The sequence below is a fragment of the Dama dama genome, chromosome 23 (genome assembly GCF_033118175.1).
Source record: "Dama dama isolate Ldn47 chromosome 23, ASM3311817v1, whole genome shotgun sequence".
NCBI lineage: Eukaryota > Metazoa > Chordata > Mammalia > Artiodactyla > Cervidae > Dama > Dama dama.
Window position 1 is genome coordinate 46,933,383 of NC_083703.1, and position 22,803 is coordinate 46,956,185.

The window sequence follows — 22,803 nt, forward strand, 5'->3', positions numbered from 1 at the left end:
AGGTGACCCTGCCACAGCCCCTGTGCAGATGGTGGAGCACAGACTCGGTCTTGCCACTGCGTTGGAACTCCTTAGTTTTTGTTTCAGCTAAGGTTGGCGGGTATTGAGTGAATAAATTTTACTCATTATAATAAAAAGTTAAAAAGATTCTGGAAAGGTTTAGAGAGCTCATTCATGATAATTAAAGGTGTTTATTTCTCTCAGAGTCCAGACTTGGATTCTAAAAATACACAAACCGTTTCTAAGTTATTAACTCTTGGACCTCATTTCAGTGGAATCAAAGGCTGAACGTGTTGAAATAATCTTACAGACTTCATTGTTGATCAGTTGCTAAGTCATGTCCAACTTTTTGAGACTCCATCGACTGCATGCCGGGCTTCCCTGTCCTTCACCATCTTCTGGAGCTTATTCAAACTCATGTCCATTGAGTTGATGATGCCATCCAAACATCTCATCCTCTGCTGTCCCCTTTCTTCTGCCTTCAGTCTTTCCCAGCATCAGGATCTTTTACAGTGAGTTGGCTCCTCCCATCAGATGGCCAGAGTAGTGGAGCTGCAGCTTCAGCATCAGTCCTTCCAGTGAATATTCAGGGATTATTTCCTTTAAGATTGACTGGTTCGATCTCTTTGCAGTCCAGGGGACTCTAAAAATTAGAGTCTTCTCCAGAACCACAGTTAGAAAGCATCAGTTCTTTGGCACTCAGCCTTCTTTATGGTACAACTCTCACGTCCATGTAGGACTGCTGGGAAAGCCATAGCTTTGACTGTACGGACCTTTGTCGGCAAAGTGATGTCTCTGTTTTTATTACTCTGTCTGCTGTTGTTCCGTGTCCGGTTCTAACTGTTGCTTCTTGACCTGCATACAGGTTTCTCAGGAGACAGGAAGCAGACTGCATTGGTCAAGGGCAGTAAGAGGAAAGCAGTTACAGAGTAACTGCTCGTCCAAGGAAGACTTCTTGTTTTTTCTGGACAGGGGGCATTTATCTGGCTTTTCTGCAGGGTGAGGACAAAGAATTGTTAGGTGATCCATAGCATAATACCTTTCCCTCTTACTGTTAAAATGTGCTTTGTGGATATTCAGAGCTCACACCAAGTGTTCACGATGTTCTTGTGTCTGTTCACATACATGCTGCTTAACAAAAACTGTATTGTACATGTTTAGAAACTGAATACCCATTTTATTATGAAACAGAGAGGAACAATAAATGTTTTGTGAAAGGGACTTTAAGAGTGATCTTAGCCTTTTTTCTGAAATGAAATAACTGTTTGTTGGATTTTTGATGTATTGAAAGGAATTAAAAGGGAAAAAGGAACTAGATCACTCTAGGTTCTCAGTGAAATTTAAGAAATAATTAAAATTTAAGAATAATTGAATTTAAAAAAAAGAATAATTGAATTCATCTGATCTTTTAGAAGATGAGTTTTGAGTTTGGGTATTCAGTAAATTAGGTTAATTTCCAAAGTTTCGTATCATTCATCTTTATGTTTTTAGCTTGCATTTTATGGTCAGAATCTAAGCCTGTTTTTTGGAAACTCATGACTTCTATATTTCTTGAGTAAACACCTTGAGCTGTGTAAGGACAGATGGGAGAGGTTGGTGAGCAGGTGGAGCACTGGTTGCAGGGCTCAGTTTGCCCCAGTTCACACTGAGCTCCAGGCCTGTGGTGTCAGCTGCAGGGCTGGATGGGGTGATCTGGGCACTTCCAGCTTTTAGTTTCATTGACGTTTCCTGTTGTTTTCTTTGTCTCTGTTTCGTTTATTTCTGCTCTGATCTGTATGATTTTTTCCCTTCTACTAACTTTGAGTTTTGTTTGTTCTTTCTTTAGTTGCTTTAAGTGTAAGGCTACGTTGTTTGAGACTTATTTCTTGAGGTAAGATTGTATTGTGATAAATCCCTCTCTTAGAATCGCTTTTGCTGTGTCCCATAGGTTTTGGATCGTTGTGCTTTATTTTTTTTTTTTTAATAAATGGAGGACAACAGAGGTCTACAGACTCTCTTATTTTTTATTTTTTGGCCATGCCACACAGCATGTGAGATCTTAGTTCTCAGACCAGGGATCAAACCTGCATCCCCTGCAGTGAAGTGCAGAGTCTTAACCACTGGACCACCAGGGAAGTCCTCTGTTTCTAGGTGTTTTTTTATTTCCTCTGATTTCTTCAGTGATTGTTTGACAGCATATCGTTTAGTCTCCATGTGTTTCACAGACAGAATGAACTTACGGTTTCAGGGGGTAGGGGGAGGGATAGATGGGGAGTTTGGGATTGACACGTACACACTGCTATATTTAAACTAGATAACCAACAAGGACCTACTGTACAGCGCAAGGAACTCTGCTCAGTACTCTGTAATAACCTAAATGGGGAAAGAATTTGAAAAAGAATGGACAACGTGTATACGTATAACTGAATCACTCTGCTAGACATGTGAAACTAACACAGTGTTGTTAATCAAGTATACTCCAACATGAAAATGAAGAAAAGACTAACACAGCATAATCAGGTATACTCCAACATAAATAAAAATGAAACAACTAACCTCAGTGTTGTTAATCAAGTATGCTCCAACATAAAAAAGAGGAAAAAACTAACACAGTGTTGTTAATCAAGTATACTCCAACATAAAATAAAATGAAAAAACGAATGCAGCGTTGTTAGTCAGGTATACCCCAACATAAAACAAAAATGAAGAAAAAACAATAGGCTGAATTCTTCTACTTCAAGAAAACTATTTGCTCATAAAACTCAACTATGAGGATTTGTATAATCGGCAGTCCCTCAGATATTATCTTGTTTTACCAATAAAAATTATGATGTTCCAAATATTATATATTTCAAACTATTTACTTAATACAGATTAAGCTTTCTTCAAGTTAGTTAGAATTAATGACCTTTGCTTATGAAGTCAAGAATATCTTTTATTTGAAAAAAGTTGAAATCGCATTCAGGAAAATTAAGACATTTGTGCTTAGCTAAACATAAGTTGATTTTTAAAAATTGTAAAGTTCAGCAATAGTAAAGGTGGTCTTTTTTTTTTTTTTTTTTTAAATAAAGGCTGAATATATGCTCTGTTTTGGAGCCTTGAAAAGCAGGGATGCTGTTCTCAGCCCCCTGCTGGGATGGGATGGGAAGCTGCCCACCAGCATCCTTGAGTAAATGCTGCTCTAATACAATTTTCCTTTTGTGTAAGAACCGAACATTTTATCCCTGTGGTGATTTACCGGGTACCCTTGGGCCTTTGTCTGGAAAGACATGTGGAGATTTCCTCAGGGAATACTGGTTATCACGTCAGCTTCTTCCAGAATTGACTTGACTGCAGGGCTGACAGGGTCCGGGGAGGATGCCTGCTGCGGTCCCAGGTAGTGATGTCCAGCCTGGAGCCGTGGGGTGAGGGCTGAAAGGAGGGCACCCCTGCCCTGAAGGGCGTGTTCTGGGGAAGAAGCTGTGGTGACCCTCGGGAAAGTGGGGCAGGGGAACGCTCAGTTCTGACTTCTGGTTTCTTCTGTGTTTTCATAAACAGGAAGAGGAGGAATTGGGGTCAGTTAGTACTTGTGGGTATAAGTGCTGCCCTCGTGACGTTTCAGTTGTTGTCAGTAATATTATTTATACTCCTCTAACCTTAGGCGGCTTTGCTATAAAAATATATGAGGGGACAAAAGTAGTTCAAGGACATTTAAAGACTTACATAATCTTCATTAGGCATTGTTTTATGATGTATCATGTATTATGAGATAAGCATGAAACGAATTCATTTAAATTTAAAAATTTTTTTAAAAATTATTATTTTTGTGGCAAACGATTATTGAATGATGCTTAGTAAAATGTCCCACATTTTTGTCTCTGTATGTCCTGGCCTCTCAGTGTCTGCTTGAATTCTGCTCATGGCCCAGGAAGGATAGAGGGTGCTGGGTCTCAGGGCTGGGAAGAACCACTGCAAGGAGATAACCCTTGGCTGTGGAATAGCTTCCAGCATTGTTTGCTGTTCATTCCCCTCTGAATACTTGTTGACCTGCTTCACTCTCATCTCCTCTCTTAATTGTAAACTTGTCAGGGTGGTTCCTCTGTGTTTCTGTCAGGTGCTGGTAGTGAGCATTCATGAGTGGGAGGAGCTGGCCAGGACCTCAGACGGGACACGACATGACCGACAACTCTGCTGGGACCTGTCACACTGGTTCAGTTCTCAGAGTGTCCCTTCCACCTGGATTCAACATCATCTTCAAGGAGAAGCGGGCTTACTCATCTTTATGTCTCTTGAAGTATAAATTTTTAAAATAGTGGAATAAATTTACATAGAATAAATAATATGTCTCTTAAGGAGGAAACGTAGTACCAACTATCACATGACTATCTTGCACTCAATATTTACATTAATATAATGAATTTCATTTTAAAAATGGAATTTTTATGTAATTTTTATTACAAAATTCTGTTTATGGAATTTTTCCGTTTTCCACGGTACTTCCTGCTTGTGTCACCCCAGTGCTCTTCAGAGTGGGGAATGTATGTCATGTCTTTGGCAGGCAGGGAAACTGGGGAACAGACCTTAACTGCTCATCACAGTGATTTGGTGGCCCGTGTAGGGCTGTGACCCTGGGCTCCTGGAGTTTGTGTTTGTGTCCCTTTTAACACAGGTCCAGCTGTATCAGGTTCCCTGTTGATCAGTGGAGGATAGTCAGTTAATTCGTTTACATTTCAAAAATGATTACTTTCAGACTGCCATGCTCATAACACAAATAGTAAATAGTTGTATAAGAGTTTATATCCTGCCTGCAAGATGCTCCTGAATAGTAGATTTCTGAAATAAACTAGGCAACAGATGATGAAGGCACGAGTTTGGAGTGAGAGGATAGGCTGAGATACTTAGGAGGTGAAATTAACGGCAGTCAGTGGTGACTTGAGGGTCTTAGGAATGAATGATGAAAAATCAGTTTTGCAGTTTGGGACAACTGGTTAGATGACAGGTATCATTTCCCAGCAAGGAAGATGGGTGGAAGCAGGGGTCAGGGAGGCAGTAAAGGAGACAGTGAGTTTTGTTTGGGAGGAGTTTTATTTGTGGTTGGGGGACATCCCCAGTAGGAATGTACAGTGGGATGTGGGCACCAGAGTGGAAGAGGCTGCTATTGAAGTCGTCTGGGAAAACTATATAAATCAGGACACTTAGCATCACCCTCGAGGTGGGCATCTCTAGGCTTTGGAGATGGAGATTTATGAATCCTTAGGGTGGAGCTGGGCCAAGACAAGGATGAGACACCGTGGTGCAGTTGTTGACCAGGGTAGCTTCCTTCTGTTTATACCTGAAGTTTTTATTTGAAAGTTTTTTGCCTGATAGTTTCCCTATTTTTATTTCATGGACTTTGTGTTTTATCTAACTCATAAAGTAAATAAATGAGAAGGAAAAATTCATTCAGTCACCAGCGTGACTTTATTTGCAAGGCTCAAATCAACTAGGTATTTGGAAACTTCCGTGCAAATTGATTGTTTAAAATATAGTTTAATTGTGTTTATTTGTCCTCCAAATTAGTAACTGTGAAAAATACAGAAAGATGGAACCATGAAACTGGTTTCAAAAGATGTGAGAAGTTAGCTTACAGATTATACTGGGAATGAAAAAGCTCCCATGTCATCTGTGGTGAATGGGGTGAGTGTGTCACTTCCAGTGGTGTTATGCATGGAGTCCCTATTGCAGCTTTGATCTTGACAAGTGAAAGTTAAGAACGGACACTTCGTTCAGCTGAAGCCGTATCACTTGTGGATGGTTTTTGTGGTTTCCTTTGAGGACAGAGTGGGTTTCCATCACTGGGGCATAATTAGCTAGTGGTGAAGAGGGGAGAACAGCTGCAGGTCCTGGTGGATCCAGCCGTCTGAGCAGCATTCCCTTTGGGCTCCTCAGGTCTTCTGTGTGCTAACCCTCCTCAGGTGCCTGCAGGTAACCTCAGGAGTGGGAGTGACCTGAGAGGAGCAAGCAGGGGCTCTGCAGGGGCGCTGCAGGGGCTCTTGTTCTGCCTACGGAGCCCCCATAATAGGACAGACAATGTCGGGGGCCCTGAAGGCAGCCAGGTTCTGACCCCAAGAATGGGGGTTTTCTGGAAGAGTGCACTGTCTAGATAAGGCTGTGCAGGGGGAGGGGCAAGGTTTTCCACCACCTCCCCTCTTCCAGGGTCCAGAGGGTGACAAGGAGACCCTCCCTGCAAAGACTGTTCCTTGGGCACTGGGTCTGCACCCCCAGCCTTCTAGAGGATAGGCAGTGCTGGCCAAGCTTGGCCCCTTCCATGACACCCAATGTTTGCCTCATTTTTAAGTCCAGTTTCCCAAAGGTGTTAGAGTCTTGGGTCGCAGGAGTCAGTTTCATCCTGTCTTCCCTGTCATCCAGTTTATCCACCATATGTTAAGAGCCACACACATTAATTTGTGTTCATACTTGGTATTTAATTCACCAGAAATAGTTCTCTTTCACTCTGGGCTATTTACAAAAATGTAATCCTTCAAAGAATGGGGATTGCTGTTATTAGACTCGATACAGCATGTCAAAAGACAGTTGGCTTGGGAATCACTGACTTCATTTCACCTCATACCTGAATAGAGAGGATTTATGGTTAAATAAGGACATCTCTGAAGTCCTTCACAGCTCAAAAATTTTATGACCACTTTGGACGGAAGAAAAGTTTGCATGAAGAAGAGCCCAGAACTGTTTGGTGCTGTGCCATTAACTCATTGGCATGAACGTATTATCTTCTGAGGAGCCCTTTTGAAAGGGACTGACTACACTTTGAATACATTCCTTCTGGTAGTTCGTTACCAAAATGTGACCATCTCATGGGGTTTTGCATTGTATGGTCCACATATCATTCTGTGCTATTTTGTGATGATGGGGTCAGGAGGGTTTAGCAGAATAGCGTTTTGATAGCAGTTAGTTGGTGTGTGTTGATATATGTGTGTATTTTTGTCTTAAGGTGGAAACATTTCTCCTGTAGTAATGCTTCATCAGAGTGATTACTGCCAGATATCTGATTCTTACTTATTTTGTGAGTTTCCAGGTTCCATCTCCTGTTTTTAATTTGACTTCTAGTACTCTGAAGGCAAGGGCTTCCCAGGTGGCATTAATGGTAAGGAACGTGCCTGCCAGTGCAGGAGATACGGGGTTTGGCCCCTGGGTTGGGAAGATTCCCTGGATGATTGCATGACAACCCACTCCAGTATTCTTGCCTAGAGAATCCCCATGGACAGAGGAGCCTGATGGGTTGCAGAGAGTCGTACACGACTGAAGTGACTTAGCATGCATACATACACGCTGAAGGTGAAGAAATGGAAAAGAAGAACCATCCAGCTTACATGGAAATACGGTATACGAATAGACAGTAGCTTCTTTCTGGCTCTGTGTTTATTTAAAGACTGCAGTAAACTCTTCTCTTTATCAATCAGGGTGTGAGTTGTCTTGTTTAACCTGGATGTGAATGGATCAAAGCTGGCATGTGCCTTGTTGATGACGTCCCAGAGTTAAAGAAGCATGTGCTGCCAAACGGAGTCCAAGCATTATTAGTTTGCTTCCAGACAAAATTTTTTTTCCACAAAGCATTTACTAAAGTAAGTAGTAAATTATAATATGTTCAGGATACAACATGGATCAATGGACAGAATAGAGAGTCCTGAAAGAGAACCACACAAATATGGCCATTGATTTTTGACAAGGTACATAAGCAATTCAGTAAAAAATGGAGTTTTTTCAACAGATGGTGCTGGAAGCATTGAGCATCCATATGCAATAAAATGAAAAACACCTTATTCAAAAGTTAACTTTAATGGATTCTCTGAAACTTTTAGAACTAAACATAGGAGAAACTGATCTTGACCTGAAGCTAGGAAAAGAGTTCTTAGGCATAATATTCTGATTCATAAAAGAAGAATGTAAGTTGTAAATCCATGGCTAATTCATGTCAATGTATGACAAAAACCACTACAATATTGTAAAGTAATTAGCCTCCAACTAATAAAAATAAATGAAAAAAAGCATACAAGGAGGTGGGAGGGAGGGAGGCTCAAGAGGGAGGGGATATACGTATACCTACAGCGGATTCATGTTGCTGTATGGCAGAAACTAACACAATATTGTAAAGCAATTATCCTCCAATTAAAAATAAATAAATAAGTAGCATACCAAAAAAAAATGTAAGTGGAGTTCATCAAAATGAAAAACTTCTGCTCTGTGAAAGATACTGTTAAGGAAAATGTAGAGACAGACTCATACTGGGAGAAAATATTTACAAACCACATATTCTACAAAGAACTTGTATCCAGAATATTATAGAGGACCCCCAAAATGCAATACTAAGAAAACAAACAATTTAAGTGGGCAGAAGACTTGAAGAGGTACTTTGTTGCAAAGGATATACAGATGGCAAATAAACAAATGAAACAGTCAGTGTGACTAGTCTTACTGAAAGGCAAATTACAACCAGGACGAGATGCTGTATTAGAATTTGTTCTTGTTCAGTCATTCGGTTGTGTCCGACTCTTTGCGACCCCATGGACTGCAGCATGCCAGGCTTCCCTGTCCATCACCAATTCTCGGAGCTCACTCAAACTCATGTCCATTGAATAGGTGATGCCATGCAACCATCTCATCCTCTGTCATACGTTTCTCCTCCTGCCTTCAGTCTTTCCCAGCATCAGGGTCTTTTTCAGTGAGTCAGCTCTTCACATCAGGTGGCCAAAGTATTGGAGCTTGAGCTTCTGCATCAGTCCTTCCAGTGAGTATTCAGGGTTGATTTCCTTTAGAATGGAATGGTTGGATCTCCTTGCAGTCCAAGGGACTCTCAAGAGTCTTCTCCAACACCACAGTTCAAAGGTATCAGTTCTTCACTGCTCAGTTTTCTTTATGGTCCAATTCTCACATCCATACATGACTACTGGAAAAACCATAGCTTTGACCAGACAGACCTTTGTTGGCAAAGTAATGTCTCTGTTTTTTAATATGCTGTCTAGATTTGTCACAGCTTTTCTTCCAAGGAGTCAGTGTCCTTTAGTTTCATGGCTGCAGTCACCATCTGCAGTGATTTTGGAGCCCACAGAAATAAAATCTGTCACTGTTTCCATTGTTTCCCCATCTATTTGCCATGAAGTGTTGGGACCAGATGCCATGATCTTATTCTGTTAGAATGGCTAACATAAAAATCCTTGACAACACCAAGTGCTGGTGAGGAGGGAAGACTGCAGCTCTTGTGCGTTGCTGGTAGGTTTGAAATGGTGCAGCCACTCTGGGAAACATCTTGTGGTTTCTTAGAAAAGTAAACATAAATTAACACTTGACCCAGCAGCCCCACTCCTGAATAGTTACCTGAGAAAAGTGAAAGCTGATGATCAACAAAAACTTGTACTTGAATGTTTATAGCAGCTCTGTTCATAGTTCCTCAAGCAGGTGCAAGGTTAAACTGTGGTACATTTATAGCATGCAAAAATAGGCAAATTATGAATGCACACAGAAACTTGGATGATCCTCCAGGGCCTTGTGCTGAGTACAAGCAGCCAGTCTCAGAACATTACATTCCATAAAATGCTGTCTACATGAAGTTCTGGAAAAGATAAAATGATAGGAATGGAGAACAAATCAGTGGTTGCTTCTGGCAATCATCACTCTTTCTGTGCATTTTGTTTGTTTAGATTCCCCATATTAGTGAAAATATACAGTATTTGTCTTCCTCTGTTGGCTTGCTTCAGTGGGCATAATGCTCCCAAGGTCCAACCATGAATTTTCAGGATCTCCTTCCTTATAGCTAACATTCCATTGTGTGTGTATATTCCACATCTTTAGCTATCAGTGGACATTTAGGTTATTTACACATCTTGGCTATCTTAAATAATGTGGTAATGAACATGGGAGTGCAGGTATTTCTTTAAGAAAGCAGTTTCATTTTCTTCAGATAAATACCAGAAGTGGAATTGCTGGATCATATGGTAGTTCTATTTTTAATTTATTGAGGAACCTCTATACTAATTTCTTTGTGTCTGCACCAATTTACATTCCCAGCAATGGTGCATAGGGTTCTCTTTTTTCCACATCCTTAACCAACACTGTTTTACATATTTCTATATAAATATATGTAAAACATATACATACATGTTTTTTGATGATAGACATTCTAACAGGTGTGAGGTGACACCTCGTGATTTTAATTTTCATTTTTCCTCATGATTAGAGATGTTGAACACGTTTTCATGTATCTGTTGGCCAAGTGTGTGTCTTTTTTTGAGAAAATGTTCAAGTCCTATGCCCAACTTTTAATTGGATTTTGTTTTTACTATTGAGTTAAATGAGTTGCTTACATATTTTGGATATTAGCTCCTTATCAAGATAAATGGTTTGCAAATGTTTTCTCCCACTCCATAGATTACCTTTTCATTTTCCTGATTGTTTCTTTTGCTGTGCAGAAGACTTTTAGTTTGATACAGTCCTACTTGTTTAATTTTGCTTTTGTTGTTTGTGCTCATGGTGTCTTACCCAAAAACTTGTTCCTGAGAACATCATTAAGAAACTTCCCACTGTGTTTTCTTTTGAGTTTTATAGCTTCCAGTCTTCCATTTAAGTCTTAATTCATTTGAGTTGATTTCTGTGAGTGGTGTGTGATCACCACACTACTCTGTGTGGTGATCCAGCTTTTCCAGCACCATTTGTTGAAGAGACTGTCCTTTTCTCTGTTGAGTGTTCTTAACTCCCTTGTCAAATATTAGTTGACTGTACATGCATGGGATTATTTTTGGGCTCTCAGTTGTGTTGCACTGGTTGATGTGTCTGTTTTAAATGCCAATATCATACTGTCTTGATTATTATAGCTTTGTTATGTAAGCTTCAAATTAGGAAGAGGATGCCTCCAGCTTTGTTCTTCCTTCCTTTTCAGGATTACTTTGGCTGTTTGGAGTCTTTTGTGGTTTTGTGGGATCTCTGTTTTTGATCTCTGTGAAAAATGCTTTGGACTTTTGATAGTTACTGCATTGAATAAATGACTTTGGATAGTATGTCTATTTTTAACAATATTACTTCCTCTGATCCATGAACATGAGATACCTTTCCATTTATTTGTCTTCATTTTCTTTCATAAGTGTTTTATAATGTTCAGGAAGCACTTGTTATTTCTAGTTTGACATAAAATGGAATTAGATTTCATAATGATTTTTTTTCTGGAGTTTTTTTTTTTTTTTTGGAGTCTTAGAAGATTAGGAAGACAGCATAATTAAAGTTAATTTTAAAACACAAATTGAAAACACAACAACAACAAAAAAACACAAATTGAAAATCATTCTGAACAAGAACAGCAATAGTTCTAGGAAAATCACCCTAATTTTTGAAAAAATAGGTTACTGTAATATAACTTTGTATTGAATTTTTATGTTTTGATGTGGTGAATTGAAAGAAAAGCTATAAATATTGGTGGGGCTATAGATTGGGGCAGTTTAAAGAGGTGCAGCTAGCATGGAGGTTTGGAGTATTATGTAAATCAGCTTTGTAGCTGGAAGGGGCTCTTGTAAGTGATGTGGGCACGAGCCTCAACTTCTGACTGGGTGTGAGTCTGCAGCTTTGGACGGATTGGTAGATAGATGCTGGTCTCTATACCAGCTGCTTGAGGGCATAGACAGACATATCCGTCTGCTCAAGATCCTCAGTGCCTTGGCTTCTTTCCTGGCAGTGGCCAAGTTTTGGGGTCATGAAACCTGTGTGCCTGAATTTGCGTCCACGAGGGACCCCTTCCTCTATGTTTGTAGGACCTTTCCTCTGGGGGTATTGGCATAGATTTCTCTGAGGAGAGGATCTGGGAACCTGAGCTCAGGCAACCCTCTTCTCCAGCCCTGAATTTAGCTTTAGTTCTCCTGACCCTTTTGTTCAAGCCCCGCTCCTCACCTCAAATCAGCATCAGGTGAGTTTGTTGGAAATGCAGCCCCTTGGGTCTAGCTTTTGCTTCATGAAGACAGAGAGACTGACAAGATCAATGTGACCTCCATGCACACTGAGGTTTGAGCAGCGCTGACCTCCCTGACTTAACACCGGTAACTCAATCCTGGAGATGAGCCAGAGCCCTCAGTCCACCATCAGCCTGCACAGCTGGGGCTGCAGGTTGGAGGCTGGGGTGTCCCATGGAGAAGGCTTGACAGGAAGGGTTTTCCTGAGAAGCTGGGGAGTCACAAACCAAATCCTTTGCACATGACTACTCCATAGTATTTATTGCTTAGTATCTCAAAAGTGGTTAAGATCAATGAAATTTAGGAAATTAAGATCAATGAATTTTTGTTTCTTTTTTGGTAAATCCTTGATGTGGATTTTCTGTTCTTCCTGCGAATGCCCCAGTGAGTTCTGTGTTGACAGTGTTTTATCCCCACAACTGTTATCATTCACAGTGTGCTGAGGAGGAAATTAGAGTTGAGAGGTTTAAGGGCACTTGTCTAAAGTTAGCAGGGAGCCAGGCAGTCTGGCTTTAGAATTAGTGCTCTTAACTATCCCCCACCCTGGGTGGTGTGGATTTTTCCTGCTTCCGGGTAGTGTTTTATGGTTTGTGAAATGAGGCTAAGACCTATTGTTAATGAATGGGACCTTATTAATATTTTGAGACCCACATGTTACCTGAAACTGGTGTGGCCAGAATGTGGAACCAAGGTAAATACAAGTTTTCTGTGGTTTGTGTGCATTTGTATTTCATCAGGGCTCATGAAAATGTCTTTCACAGCAGAAATTTTACTTGTGAAAATTTGTCTACTGAATATTATGTAAACAGGAACAGGTTTTTTTTTTGGGGGGCGGGGTAGGGGCAGGAGGAGGCATTCTAGTTCTAAAAAATTTTTAGGGCCACATACGTGAATGAGCTCCAAACATTAGTGCATAGCCTGGTGGTTTCAGCCCAAGTGGGTGAATTGGTGATGGCCAGCTGAGAGCATCTAGGTGTTGGAAGTTTGCTTGGACACAGTTCACCACAGAGCATAGTTGACTAGAGAGCTGGGCCCTCTTGTGCCTCCTTCAGGGTGGTTTGGTTCATTCAGTGGCTGGAGGTGGTCATGAATAAGTCACTGTAGAGCTAGTTCTGGAGGCAGCCCCCAACAAGGGCTCTCAAACCTCTGGCTGTGCCGGTTTTGGGTAAAGACTCACCACTTTGGACACAAAACACTGTTTTGAATCTTGGTTTCATGGGTCTAAAACATTTTTGCACTCCCATTTCATGCCAGTTTAGATGAATTTGAAAGAAAATTCAGAGTTGTAAAAACACAATATAGTATAAAACTACTCCTGTGAAAATATACCTTCTGTACTTTCATATTCTTTACCTGTTAAGAGGCTTGAAACAGTTGAATTCTTTTTCTCCCAGACACATTTTGAGAATTAATTAGGCCAAAACTTAGGAAAAATTAAATTATTGAAGAAAGACCCCACATAAGTACAGGATGCTGTGGTGAATGTCAGGCATATTTTACTCTTGTGTGTTACTAACCCTAGCCTTGGTAGGGCCATTTCTATGACAGTATTTTTTTTTTTTTTTAATTACATTACCCTTTTCAGTTTTGAGGGCATTATCTCCTTGGGGCCTCCTGGGTCTCTTAAAGAGCTTTGTTTCTTGGTTGAGCAAATTGTTTTGCCTTTTTATAATGGCAGTTCGTTGTTCAGTTGCTCAGTTGTGTCCGACTCTCTGTGACCCAAGGACTGCAGCACACCAGGCTTCCTTGTCCTTCACAATCTCCCGGAGTTGGCTCAAACTCATTTCCATTGAGTTGGTGATGCCATCCAACCATCTTATCCTCTGTCACCCTCTTGTCCTGCCCTCAATCTTTCCCAGCATCAAGGTATTTTCAAATGAGTCGGCTCTTCACATCAGGTGGCCAGGGTATTGGAACTTTGGCAGTTAGGAAGTTTCAGTTCAGTTCAGTTGCTCAGTCGGGTCTGACTCTTTGCTTCTCCATGGACTGCAGCACTCCAGACTTCCCTGTCCATCACCAACTCCTGAGCTTGCTCAAACTCTCGTCCATTGAGTTAGTGATGCCATCCAACCATCTTATCCTCTGTCGTCCCCTTCTTTTCCTGACTTCAATCTTTCCCAGCATCAGGGTCTTTTCCAGTGAGTCTAAACAGTTAGGAATGTTTAATGCAAAACAAAACTGGAACCCTTTTCCCTCCACCCCCACATTTTTGTATGGTGATTAGTGTATTTAGGTGTAGATCCAGTTTATTCTTTAAGGGCCACTAGTTTTGCAATTAGCATTATTTTAATTATCCTTCACTTTTGAATGACATTCTTCCGGTGGAAAGGCATTGTTAATTCCAGAGGGAACTCTGGGTGTTGTTGGTCTAGAAGCATCTAATTCAGCCAATCTTCCTGCATCCCTAGTGCCCTGTGAACCGGTTTTCACTGACTCCACTTTAGCAAACAGTCAAGAGTTTTAGGGTGTGTATCATCTCAGCTTAAAGCCCTGGTTTGTGGCTCTTGGTTTCATTCATTCATTCAGAATTATTCATTCATACAGAATTATTCATTCAGGTGTTATTAATTAAATTATTATTATCAAGTAAAAGTGCCTGAGAGACCTTTGAATGTTATTTGCTGAATGTCATCTGTGTCCATTTCTTCAGAAACATTTCTGAAGTGAGGAGTTACCTACCATTTTCTTCATATGTGCTGTTTAGTTCCCTCTACATTTAGACTGGAAAATTTCTAAGACAGTCTTTTCAGTCTTCTCCCAAGTTATGTTAGTGTCTGAAGCCAGAAGATGTATTCTCACCCTCCTGCTTCTCAGACTCTTTATTTTCTGTCTGTCTGGGCTGCTCTAACAGACCATCACAGACTGGGGGCTCAAACAACAGACATTGATTTCTCATGGTTATAGAGGCTGAGAGTCGAGGATCAAGGCACTGGCAGATTCCCTGTCTGAGGAGGACCCACTTCCTGGTTCATATGTGGCCTCTTCTGTGCCCGCACAGGTGGAGGGAGGTCTGTGGGGTCTCTTTTGTAAGGGCACTAATCCCATCATGGGGCTCCACCCTCATGACCTCATCACCTCCAAAGGTTCCTCCTCCTCATGCCTTAATGGTTAGGATTCAACAGACATACGGGAAATACATGTTCAGTCCACAACAGCTATTCTGCATGAGACCTTTCCTTAACTGTGCTGGACCCCTTACACCTCAATGAATACCTGCATAATTTTGTATCAGACCACCCACCTCTCCTGGGGGAAGACTCCTGAGAGTCCCTTGGACAGCAAGAAGATCAAACCAGGCAGTCCTAAAGGAAATCAACCCTGAATATTCATTGGAAGGACTGATGCTGAAGCGTCAGTACTTTGGCCAACTCATGTGAAGAGTGGACTCACTGGGAAAGACTGAGGTGGCTGGGGGGATGGTTGGATAGCATGGCCAACTCAATGGACCCGAGTTTGAGCAAACTCGGAGAGAGAGTGAAGGACAGGGAGTCCTGGTGTGCTGCCTTCTGCCTATGTGCGCCCTGTATTACTGGACCATACACTCTGGGGCTCAACTTGCCCGCATACTCCTGGCTTGCCCATGGCCTGTCACCTCTGTCCTGTAGTCTCACTTGCCTTTGCCTTATGCCCTCTGCCTGTTGCGTGCAGCCTACATTCCGAGAGCATGCGCTGTGGGGCTCACGTGCCCCGCTCCCAGCGTGCCCTCTGCCTCATGTGCGCCCTGCATTCCAGGAGCATGCGCTGTGGGGCTCACGTGCCCCCTTCCCAGCATGCTCTCTGCCTCTAACCAGTGTCTTGTACTCCCTGGTGGTGTGTGCTATGGGAGTCACCTGCCACTTGCTCTTAGCCTGTGGCATAATTTGTGAACTGGCGGAATCGCTTGCTCCGCGTTTGCAGCTCCTTACTCTGAGAGAAAGTAGGCTCTCGGTTGTCCTGTGAGGACATGTGGTGAGCCTTCGGCCTTCCCTAAGGTGTAAAAACAAGGTCGACACCTGCCTTTTTCCTCAGAGCGGTTGGCGTCCACAAGCCTCAGTCGTAAGCTGGGACCAGCTTCCGTTAGCTGGGATCTGGCACCCACCCCTCGCCTCAGGGATGCGGCCGGCTGAGGTCTGCAGACCCAGTGAACCCAGAGGGAGACCTACCCGCACATCCCTCTGCAGGGGCCTCTTTGGCCACGGGCTCGGGTGTTTATCCTAGAGCATGAGGGAGCCCAGTGGAGAGTTGCATCGTTACAGGGTGAGCACCTGCCCTGCTTGACGCCTTCCTCTTCTGCCTTCCTGGGGACCTCCCATGTTGGGGGGTACGGGATGTGAACGGGGAGCGCGAGGGAGCCGGGGGTTCGAGATGTAGTGGGGGCGTGAGGGGGTGCGAGGTTTGAGGGGTTGTGCTGAAGGGGCTGAGGGTGTAGGATGCGAGAGGGGGTTGGGGGTGTGGGAGGTAGGAAGAGTGGAGGGGCTTTAGGCGGTGTGGGGGGGCGTGAGGGGGCCCAGGGTGTGTGTGTGGGGGTGAGCTGGCCTGGGGACTTTTGGGGTTTGGAACATGGGGAGGGGTCAGAGGCTGGAAGTGTGGAAGCAGTGCCAGGTGTGTGGGCGCCAGGTCTAGTGGCTCACATGAGGCATTCTTGCACCCCTCAGTTGAACCAGAAGCAGAAAGGAGCCAGCATCTTTGGGGGAGGTGGTGTTTGGCCTGGCAGATCAGTGGATAGCCTTTTGTGCTGCACACTGCTGTTTACCATTGGAGGCTGTGTGCCTTTTACAGGTTTGGGAAGACAACTTTATTCCTCTTCAATTGGAAGTGTATTATTGAATTTTAATGTTTAAATTGTGGGCAGTATTTTATGTCCTTTGATCTCTCAGCTGATTTTTTCTTTTCCTTATCAGAGGGGAGGTGTTTTAAGGGAGATAGCTAGATGTAGGCCCTTTCCAAGGACTTAAAGTGAGTTCTGAAAGTACTTTGTACAGGAAGTAAAATATCAGCCCTGCCTGTGAACATAAGTTGTATATGACTCCAGAGCAGAAAACGAACCCAGCCCTGGAGGAGGGTAGATGTTTAATTCAGTTTCTGTGTCTTGTTTGCTGAGAAGCTGGTCAGGAGGGAGTTAGCTTTTCTGCCCTCCTCTTTTCTTTTCTTCCCTTACATTTAGTGCCTGGTATGCCTGTCCTCTGGTTCTGAGATGGCCAGGATGGTTGTTGCTGACTCAGGATGTGGAGGTGGGAAAAGCCCTCCACACCTGGTCTGTTACTAGCTGATTCAACGGAAATAAGCCAGGGATCCTTTCTTTTCCTGGTTCTGGAACCTATGGAACTTGGAGACTGTATTTTGATACACTCATACTAGGCACACTGGAATTTAAACAACAGCATTAAGTATTGAAAACATTACGTGGATGAAACTTTGTTCTCACTTTCTAGTAAGTGTTGTGGGTACTTTGTTTTCTCCCTTGTAAATCATCCTTGGGGCATCAAGTCCTGCTCTGATAGACAGGCATGGTCTTGCTGGAAGAGAGCAAAAGGTTTGCACAGAGCTGAGGACTGCAAGCAGATCTCCCAGATCTTTGCGGTGTGCTCCTGTCTTTTACACTACACTAAAACTGTAAAGTTGTAGAGGAGGAATGGTCACTGCTGTTAAATGTTTGAGGCCTCACCCCAGGTTGAAGGTGTGAGGAATGGTTTGCATGTTTTCTTGTTCGGTCTGGCATAACTAGGTTACATTCTGAGTCCTTGGATTCTTAGATCTGTGTGGCTCAAGTTTTGGTTCAGATGCCAATGTCTCTGACACGTGTTAAAGTGGTCAAAGCATTTCAACAAGTAATTCTTTGCCTGTGGAGACATCCGTTTATGCCAGACAGGAGATAAAGAACATTGTTCTATAGCTTTATTACTTCCAGGAGATGGTAACCCTCCCTTTTATTTTTGTGCTTTTTAACTAGGCTGTAGTGCAGCAAGACACTAGCAGGAAGACTTTTCAGTTTAAAAAGTTCCCTTTTATATCTCTTTCAAGTCAGGGCAAAACAGATCCTTATTCCTTTTTAGTTCATTCTATTTGGAATTAGTTCAGTTCAGTCGCTCAGTCTTGTCCAACTCTTTGCGACCCCATGGACTGTAGCACGCCAGGCCTCCCTGTCCATCACCAACTCCCAGAGTTTACTCAGACTCATGTTCATTGAGTCCATGATGTCATCCAATCATCTCATCCTCTGTCGTCCCCTTCTCCTCCCATCTTCAGTCTTTCCCAGCATCAGGGTCTTTTCCAATGAGACAGTTCTTCCCATCAGGTGGCCAGAGTATTGGAGTTTCAACTTCAGCATCAGTCCTTCCAATGAATATTCAGGACTGATTCCTTTAGGATGGACTGATTGGATCTCCTTGCAGTCCAAGGGACTCTGAAGAGTATTCTCCCAACAACACAGTTCAAAAGCATCAATTCTTCAGTGCCCAGCTTTCTTTGGAGTCCCAACTCTCACATCCATACATGACTACTGGAAAAACCATATGTTTGACTAGATGGACCTTTGTTGGCAAAGTAATGTCTCTGCTTTTTAATATGCTGTCTAGGTTGGTCATAACATTTCTTCCAAGGAGCAAGCGTCTTTTAATGTCATGGCTGCAGTCACCATCTGCAGTGATTTTGGAGCCCAAGAAAATAAAGTCTCTCACTGTTTCCCCTGTTTCCCCATCTATTTGCCATGAAGTGATGGGACCAGATGCCATGATGTTAGTTTTCTGAATGTTGAGTTTTAAGCCAGCTTTTTCACTCTCCTTTTTCATTTTCATCAAGAGGCTCTAGTTCTTCACTTTCTGCCATAAATGTGGTATCATATGCATATCTGAGGTTATTGATATTTCTCATGGCAATCTTGATTCCAGCTTGTGCTTCATCCAGTCCAGCATTTCTCATGATACTCTCTGCATATAAGTTAAATAAGCAGGGTGACAATATACAGCCTTGATATACTCCTTTCTCAATTTGGACCCAACCTGTTGTTCCATGTCAGGTTCTAACTGTTGCTTCTTGACCTGCATACATATTTCTCAGAAGGCAGGTCAAGTGGTCTGGTATTCCCATCTCTTTCAGAATTTTCCACAGTTTGTTGTGATCCACACAGTCAAAGGCTTTGACCTAGTCAGTGAAGCAGAAGTAGATGTTTTTCTACTTGCTTTTTTGGTGATCCAACGGATGTTGGCAATTTGATCTCTGGGTCTTCTGCCTTTTCTAAATCCTGCTTGTACATCTGGAAGTTCACAGTTCACGTACTGTTGGAGCCTGGCTTGGAGAATTTTGAGCATTACTTTGCTGGTATATGAGATGAGTGCAGTTGTGTGGTAGTTTGAGCATTCTTTGGCATTGCCTTTCTTTGGGATTGGAATGAAAACTGACCTTTTCCAGTCCTGTGGCCACTGCTGAGTTTTCCAAATTTTGGGCATATTGAGTGTAGCACTTTAACAGCGTCATCTTTTAGGATTTAAAATAGCTCAACTGGAATTCCATCACCTCCACTAGCTTTGTTCATAGTGGTGCTTCTTAAGGCCCACTTGACTTCAAATTCCAGGATGTCTGGCTCTAGTTGAGTGATCACACCGTCGTGATTATCTGGGTTGTGAAGATCCCTTTTGTATAGTTCGTCTATGTGTTCTGTCACCTGTTCTTAATATCTTCTGCTTCTGTTGTCCATACCATTTTTGTCCTTTATTGTGCCCATCTTTGCATGAAATGTTTCCTTGGTATCTCTAATTTTCTTGAAGAGATCTCTAGTCTTTCCCATTCTATTGTTTTCCTCTATTTCTTTGCACTGATCACTGAGGAAGGCTTTCTTATCTCTCCTTGCTCTTCTTTGGAATTCTGCATTCAAATGGGTATATCTTTCCTTTTCTTCTTTGCCTTTTGCTTCTCTTCTTTTCACAGCTATTTTAAGGCTTCCTCAGACAGCCATTTTGCCTTTTTGCTTTTCTTTTTCTTGGGGATGGTCTTGATCCCTGTCTCCTGTACAATGTCATGAACCTCTGTCCATAGTTCTTTAGGCACTCTGTATCAGATCTAGTCCCTTGAATCTATTTGTCACTTCCACTGTATAATCGTAAGGGATTTGATTTGGGTCATACCTGAATGGTCAAGTGGTTTTCCCCACTTTGTTCCATTTAAGTCTGAATTTGGCAATGAGGAGTTCATGATCTGAGCCACAGTCAGCTCCTGGTCTTGTTTTTGCTGAATTGGTTAGGGTCTCTTAAATGTCATTTGCCCCTTCCTAAATTGGGCAGAACCAAAAGTCACTTGATATAAAAATAAGACTTTTAACAGTAAGACTATTTTTTTTTCCCACCCTGTAATGAAACAGAATGAAAAGGAAGGACAGAGGATCCTTTAAGATCTAATCTGTTGCTCAGAATTGGTGGGGATGATACTGGTGTGTAGGGTCCAGAGACCTATTCTGAGCAAAATGTGGAGGAAGCTCAGGCAAGAGTTTTTTCTCCTGAATCTCAGTTTACTTATATGTTAATGGAGTTGATGTGAGGGTTAAATGAGATAAAGCAGGTAAAGTTCTAGCCCAGTTTAATCACATAGTAAACATTCAAAATTTCAGTTACCATCACACCCTCAGTTACCACCACCACCCTCGTCATTATCCTAGTAAGTGCAGCATTTTGTAACTTCAGATCAGAAAAATCACATTTCCCAAATGCAAAATATTTTTTTAAGGACTCTGATATTTACCTGTATGGAAACAAAAATTAGAAGTGCAAGAAATAACATTTTTCTAAATTCTTATGCATTGATTTGAAATAGCCATTATAGATATTTTGAGTTTTAGGAGGACTTGAGGGCCCGGGGGACTCTCATCTGTCTTCAGATCAGTGTGTTAACAGGAAGCATTTCTGTATTTTCTCTTTTATTAGAAGAAGATGGTTGATGAATCTAGCAAGTTGTTTTTATTCTCAGGGAAAAAGTAACACACAGGGTTTGTTTTTCTCAGATGGTTTGTGTGTCTTGTTTTCCTCAGATGGTTTGTGCATGTGTGTGCTTTTTCAACCTAAAATGTGACTCATTATAACAGGCATGTTTTTGAAAAATGACTTTCTTGTTTGTTAGTTTAAATTACAGATTAGAACTTGCAGTTTAAGTTTTGTCCAGACATTCTTTGATTGTATTGGAGCCTATATGACTGGTGGTTATTTCTCTATTAAGCAAATGGCATGTTCCCAGAGAGTGGGTTTTAGGATTATGAAGGAGAATCTAGGGTGGTGCCTGTTGCTGAAGCACATGTGTCACTGTGTTGCTGGTGCAGGCAGCAGCCTGGGCTGATTTCAGTGTGATGTCCGTAGAGACCAGAGAGATGGAGAAGGAAAGGATGCTAACCAGTGCTTGTCCTGTGGTAGCAGGTGGGCAGGAGCACGCCCCCAACCTCCATCTCTATGCAACTGCTGACTCTGCTGGACGGTGGGCCTTGGGAGGTGGGGCAGTTAAGCGCTGAGGAGGAGAAGGAAGTGACACTTTGTCTAAATTTCTGGAGGAACTGGCTGGTTAATTCATGTGGGTCAGTCCAGGGAGCCCTGAATGTGGGAGTGATCAGTCCCTCTGTGCTGGTCTGCAATGACCCCTAGTTCTTGAATCAGATCCCGTTGTTCTCCACTAGAAAATGGATGAAAGTAGTCTTATAGAAACACATGTACCACCATTTGGTCGCAGTGTCTCGTTCCTGATGGCCTGGTGTGCGTTTACTGACTACCATTGGGAAGAGACTGTGACAGTAGCTCTTCCTTGCAGAGTGAACTCAGTTCGTGCAGGTTCACAGTAGGTGGATTTGTGAGTATGCTGCTGCTTAGGATGCTTGCTGTGGCACAGCGTCAGTAGGATGGTGCATGCTTTCACCGCATGGCTAGCACTGGCTCATGTAGAAAGCCAGGCTGCCCCAGCTCTTGGAGTCCCTTCATCTTAATGTATCTGCTAGCATCTAGTTTGATCAGCTTTGCTTATTCTGTCTTGTTTCCTTGTGCCTTTTCATGGAATACTAGGGTGAATTCCACTTCACATTCTTTGTGGATCTGGAAGCTGTTTATTACACAGTGAAAAATAAACTTAGGTGAAATACTTCTTTATAAAATCCTCTGTGTGTACAGGGTTCCTGCCCTCACCACAGGCTTATTTCCACAATGATATTTCTCGTTCAAGTTGAGTCTCTACCAACCAAAAAAAAAAAAACCAAAAAACAAAAAAAAACCTGCAAAAGAGCAGTTGGCATAACTATTATTATTATTTTTTAAACTAGAGTAAATATAATGAAGGAACTATATCCTTTTGGACTCCTTTGTGAGATCTGATTTGAGCTACATCAATCTTTTTTTTAATGCTGTTTACCATAGCATGCTGCTGCTACTGCTAAGTTGCTTCAGTTGTGTCCAACTCTTTTGACCCCATAGATGACAGCCCATTAGGCTCCCCCATCCCTGGGATTCTCCAAGCAAGAACACTGGAGTGGGTTGCCATTTCCTTCTCCAATGCGTGAAAGTGAAAAGTGAAAGTGAAGTCTCTCAGTCGTGTCCGACTCCCAGCGACCCAATGGATGGCAGCCTACCAGGCTCCTCCATTCACGGGATTTTCCAGGCAAGAGTACCGGAGTGGGGTGCCATTGCCTTCTCCTTCCATAGCATACCTTGTGTTTTATCTGAAGTGGTACAAAGCTAGCGGGACAAATTTATTTAAACTCCTAGGAAGTGTTTAAATAAAGTAGTTACTTGTTACCATTTTATTATCACATCAACATATTGCCTCATCAGGTTTATCCATATAAATTATTCCCTCCACTTTTCTGAGTACTAGCATAATCATTCGAGAGTTTAGAAGAAAAGTCTCCAGAAATATGATGTTT

At 42.3% G+C, this 22,803-nt stretch overlaps 1 protein-coding gene across 12 annotated transcripts in view; it reads left to right on the top strand.

Annotated features, from left to right (window-relative positions):
• Positions 1–22,803, top strand: part of DIP2C (disco interacting protein 2 homolog C) — a 294,103-nt gene that overhangs the window by 58,502 nt on the left and 212,798 nt on the right. Inside the window, exons 1-2 of one of the 12 annotated variants that reach the window (XM_061126608.1) lie at positions 6,731–7,336; positions 7,416–7,577. The exons of 9 other annotated variants lie outside the window; for them this stretch is intronic. The gene's annotated coding sequence lies outside the window, so the exon portion shown is untranslated. Of the gene's footprint in view, positions 1–6,730; positions 7,578–22,803 lie in introns of those variants that run through there. 2 more of the 12 variants (XM_061126609.1, XM_061126607.1) reach the window with 2 other exon arrangements.